Consider the following 6,000-nt stretch of genomic DNA (forward strand, 5'->3'; position numbering starts at 1 on the left):
GTTGAAAATCATCTTGACGGGTTCTTCCGCCAGGTTTTCCCAGCAGACCCTCACAACCCGTTTGGGCCTGCCAGGTCTGCGCGGCGTCTTCCCCCGCCATCTGATCCAACTCATCACCAGGTGGTGGTCGGTTGACAACTCTGCTCCTCTCTTTACCCGAGTGTCCAAAACATGCGGCCGCAGGTCTGATGATACGACTACAAAGTCGATCATAGACCTGCGACCTAGGGTGTCCTGGTGCCAAGTGCACCTGTGGACATCCTTATGCTTGAACATGGTGTTAGTTATGGCCAAGCTGTGACTAGCACAGAAGTCCAATAACTGAACGCCGCTCGGGTTCAGATCAGGCAGGCCGTTCCTCCCCACCACACCCTTCCAGGTCACGCTGTCATTGCCCACGTGAGCGTTGAAGTCTCCCAGTAGGACAATGGAGTCCCCTTTCGGGGCACTTTCCAGCACCCGTCACAAGGACTCCAAAAAGGGTGGGTAGTCTGAACTGCTGTTCGGCGCATAAGCGCTGACAACAGTCAGAACTCGATCCCCGACCCGAAGGCGCAGGGACGCAACCCTTTCATCCACCGGGGTAAACTCCAACGTGTAGGCAGAGAGCCTGGGGGACACCAAAAAGCCCACCCCGGCTCTCCGCCTCTCACCCGGAGCAACTCCAGCAAAAAGGAGAGACCAGCCCCTCTCAAGGACTTGGGTTCCGGAGCCGATGCTATGTGTCGAGGTGAGGCCGACTATATCTAGCCGGTATCGCTCGACCTCTTCCACAAGCTCCCGCTCCTTCCCCGCCAGAGAGGTGACGTTCCATGTTCCAAAAACCAGTTTCCGTAACCGAGGATCGGACCGCCAAGGCCCCCGCCTTGGTCTGCTGCCCAATCCACAATGCACCGGATCCCTCTGACTCTTCCTGCAGGTGGTGAGCCCACTGGGAGACGAACCCATGTAGCCGGTTCGGGCTGGGCCCGGCCGGGCCCCATGGGCTAAGGCCCGGCCACCAGGCGCTCGTCCAGGGGCCCCAACCCCAGGCCTGGCTCCAGGGCGGGGCCCCGGTGTCCCTCCGGGCCGGGTACTCGGGTTCTTGTTAGTACTCGTCATAAGGATCTTCTGAACCGTTCTTCGTCTGGCCCTTCACCTAGGACCAATCTGCCTTGGGAGACCCTACCAGGGGCAAAATGCCCCCGACAACATATCTCCTAGGCTCAAACTCCTCCACCACGATTGCACACCGTTTAATTCTGTTTTAATTTAAAAAAAAATAGTTCATCCAAAGTCCTTGAATTTGGTGTCTACGGACTCGACTCGTCACGCTGAGTAACATATGTCAGCCCCAGCCTTCTGAGTCGCTCCCTTCCGAGAGGACGCCATGGGTAGTCTCTCATGTGCTACAGTAGCACACCGTTAAAGTCTGTGTTTTAATCTAAAAAAAAAGTTTGTCCTAAGTCAACAAATTTGGTGTCTATAGACTCGGGTGGTCACGCTGAGTAACATATGTCAACCCCAGCCTTCTGAGTCGCTCCCTTCCGAAGGGCCGCCATGGGTAGTCTCTCATGTGCTACGGTAGCACACCGTTAAAGTCTGTGTTTTAATCTAAAAAAAAAGTTTGTCCTAAGTCAACAAATTTGGTGTCTATAGATTCAGCTCGTCACGCTGAGTAACACATGTCAGCCCCAGACTTCTGAGTTGTTCCCTTCCGAAGGGCCGCCATGGGTAGTCTCTCATATGCTGCCGTGGCACACCGTTAAATTCTATGTTTTAATATAGAAAAAAAAGTTTTTCCAAAGAAAACAAATTTGGTGTCTATAGATTCGGCTCGTCACGCTGAGTAACATATGTCAGCCCCAGACTTCTGAGTCTCTACCTTCCGAAGAGCCGCCATGGGAAGTCTCTCATATGTTGCCGTGGCACACCGTTAAATTTTGTGTTTTAATCTAAAAAAAAAAAGTTTTTCCAAAGTCCATAAATTTGGTATCTACGGACTCGGCTCGTCACGCTGAGTAACATATGTCAGCCCCAGATTTCTGAGTCGCTCCCTTCCGAAGGGCCGCCATGGGTAGTCTCTCAAATGCTGCCATGGCACACTATTAAATTCTGTGTATTAATCTAAAAAAAAAAAGTTTGTCCAAAGTCCACAAATTTGGTGTCTATAGACTCGGCTCGTGATGCTGAGTAACATATGTCAGCCCCAGACTTCTGAGTCACTCCCTTCCGAAGGGCCGCCATGGGTAGTCTCCCATATGTTGCCGTGGCACACCGTTAAATTCTGTGTTTTAATCTCAAAAAAACAAGTTTGTCCAAATTCAACAAATTTGGTGTCTACGGACTCGGCTCGTCACGCTGAGTAACATATGTCAGCCCCAGACTTCTGAGTCACTCCCTTCCGAAGGGCCGCCATGGGTAGTCTCCCATATGTTGCCGTGGCACACCGTTAAATTCTGTGTTTTAATCTAAAAAAAAAAAGTTTTTCCAAAGTCAACAAATTTGGTTTCTATAGACTTGGATCGTCACTCTGAGTAACATATGTCAGCCCCAGATGAGAGACCGCCCATGGCGCCCTTCGGAAGGGAGCGACTCAGAAGCTGGGGCTGACATATGTTACTCAGCGTGACGAGCCGAGTCCGTAGACACCAAATTTTGGACTTTGGAAAAAACTTTTGTCACAAATTTTAACGGTGTGCCACGGCAAGCATATGAGAGATACCCATGGCGGCCCTTCGAAGGGAGACTCAGAAGCTGGGCTGACATATGTTACTCAGCGTGACGTCCTATAGACACCAAATTTGTGGACTTTGGACAAATTTTCTGACATTAAAACTCAGATTTTAAGTGTGCCTGGCAGCATGAGAGATACCGTGCCCTTCGAGGGGAGCGACTCAGAAGGCTGGGGCTGACATATGTTACTCAGCGTGACGAGCCGAGTCCTATAGACACCAAATTTGTGACTTTGGACAAATTTTTATATTAAAACATATTTAACGTGTGCCACGGCAGCATATGAGACGACCATGCCCTTCGGAAGGGAGGACTCAGAGCTGGGGCTGACATATGTTACTCAGCGGTGACGAGCCGAGTCTTAGACACCAATTTGTGGACTTTGGACAAATTTTTTTTTAGAAACAACGAATTTAATGTGTGCCTGGCAGCATTTGAGAGACACCCATGGCCCTTCGGAAGGGAGGATTCAGAGCTGGGCTGACATATGTTACTCAGCGTGACGACCGAGTCTTAGACCAAATTTGTGGACTTTGGACAAATTTTTGATAATCACAGAATTTAAGTGTGGCCTGGCAGCATTAGAGAGACATGGCCCCTCAAAGGGAGCGACTCAGAAGGCTGGGCTGACATATGTTACTCAGCGTGACGAGCCGAGTCCGTAGACACCAAATTTGTGGACTTTGAGCAAATTTTTTTGTAAACACAGAATTTAAGGTGCCGGCACATTGAGAGAGACCCATGGCGCCTTCAAGGGAGCGACTCAGAAGCTGGGGCTGACATATGTTACTCAGCGTGACGAGCCAGTCGTAGACACCAATTTGTGATTTTTGACAAACTTTTTTTTTTTGAATTAAAACACAGATTTAACGGTGTGCACGTAGCATATGAGAGACTCCTGCCCTTCGGAAGGGAGGGACTCAGAAGGCTGGGGCTGACATATGTTACTCGAGTACGACGAGCCGAGTCCGTAGACACCAAATTTGTGGACTTTGGACATTTTTTAATAATCACAGTTTAATGTGTGCCAGCAGCATTTGAGACACGATGGCCCCTTCGGAAGGGAGCACTCAGAAGGTGGGGCTGACATATGTTACTCAGCGTGACGACGCGAGTCCTATAGACACCAAATTTGTGGACTTTGGACAAATTTTTTTAGTTAAAACACAGAATTTAATGTGTCGCAGCATGAGAGACTCCATGGCGGCCCTTCGGAAGGGAGACTCAGAAGCTGGGGCTGACATATGTTACTCACGTGACGAGCCGAGTCGTAGACACCAATTTGTGGACTTTGGAAAAATTTTTTTCATTAACACAGATTTAAGGGTGGTGCCTCAGCATATGAGAGACTCCTGGCCCCTTCGGAAGGGAGCGACTCAGAAGGCTGGGCTAATATATGTTACTCAGCGTGACGAGCCGAGTCCGTAGACAAATTTGTGACTTTGACAATTTTTTAGATTAACACAGAATTTAACGGTTGGCACGCCACATATGAGAGACTACCTGCCCTTCGGAAGGGAGCGACTCAGAAGGCTGGGCTAATATATGTTACTCAGCGTGACGAGCCGAGTCCGTAGACACCAAATTTGTGACTTCGACTTTTTTTAGATTAAAACACAGATTTAACGGTTGGCACGGCACATATGAGAGACTACCCATGGCGGCCCTTCGGAAGGGAGCGACTCAGAAGGCTGGGCTAATATGTTACTCAGCGTGACGAGCCGAGTCCGTAGACACCAAATTTGTGACATTGACAATTTTTTTAGATTAAAACACAGAATTTAACGGTTGGCCACGGCAATATGAGAGAACCCATGGCGCCTTCGGAAGGGAGCACTCAGAAGGCTGGGCTAATATGTTACTCAGCGTGACGACCGAGTCTTAGACACCAATTTGTGACTTTGAAAAATTTTTTTCAGATTACAAGAATTTAAGTGTGCCTGGCAGCATTTGAGAACACCATGGCGCCTTCGGAAGGGAGCGACTCAGAAGGCTGGGGCTGACATATGTTACTCAGCGTGACGACGAGTCGTAGACACCAATTTGTGCATTTGGACAAATTTTTTTAATTAAAACACAGAATTTAAGCGGTGCCACGGCAGCATATGAGAGACTACCATGGCGGCCCTTCGGAAGGGAGCGACTCAGAAGGCTGGGGCTGACATATGTTACTCAGCGTGACGAGCCGAGTCGTAGACACCCAAATTTGTGACTTTGGAAAACTTTTTCGATTTAAACACAGAATTTAAGTTGTGCCCCACGCAGCATATGAGAGACTACGCATGCCCCTTCGGAAGGAGCGACTCAGAAGGCTGGGGCTGACATATGTTACTCAGCGTGACGAGCCGAGTCTTAGACACCAAATTTTTGACTTTGAAAACTTTTTTTTTATTAAAACACAGAATTTAACGTGTGGCACGGAGCATATGAGAGAGCCATGGCGCCCTTCGGAAGGGAGCGACTCAGAAGGCTGGGCCTGAATATGTTACTCAGCGTGACGAGCCGAGTCGTAGACACCAAATTTTGTACTTTGGACAAATTTTTTAGATTTAAAAACCAGAATTTACGGTGCCCGGCAGCATGAGAATCACCCATGGCGGCCCTTCGGAAGGGAGCGACTCAGAAGGCTGGGGCTGACATATGTTACTCAGCGTGACGCCGAGTCTTAGAACACCAAATTTGTGGACTTTGGAAAAACTTTTTCTTTTACATTAACACAGAATTTAACGGTGTGCAGGCAGCATATGAGAGACTACCCATGGCGCCCTTCGGAAGGGAGCGACTCAGAAGCTGGGGCTGACATATGTTACTCAGCGTGACGAGCCGAGTCTATAGACACCAACATTTGTGGACTTTGGACAAACTTTTTTTTTGAACATTAAAACACAGAATTTTAATGTGTGCCAGGAGCATGAGAAGATGGCCCTTCGGAGGGGAGCGACTCAGAAGGTGGGGCTGACATATGTTACTCAGCTGTGACGAGCCGAGTCTATAGACACCAAATTTGTGACTTTGGACAAATTTTTTTATTAGATAACACGAATTTAATAGTGTGCCATGCAGCAATTTGAGATTACCCATGGCCCCTTCGGAAGGGAGCCGATTCAGAAGCTGGGGCTGACATATGTTACTCAGCGTGACGACCGAGTCTATAGACACCACAATTTGTGGACTTTTGACAAATTTTTTTTTTTTTAGATTATTACACAGAATTTAACACGTGTCCCTGGCAGCATATTGAGAGACGTCCCATGGCGGCCCTTTCGAAGGGAGCGCTCAAGAAGT

This window comes from Seriola dumerili, unplaced genomic scaffold, assembly GCF_002260705.1.
Source record: "Seriola dumerili isolate Sdu_G_001 unplaced genomic scaffold, Sdu_1.0 BDQW01000398.1, whole genome shotgun sequence".
NCBI classification, from domain to species: Eukaryota; Metazoa; Chordata; class Actinopteri; order Carangiformes; family Carangidae; genus Seriola; species Seriola dumerili.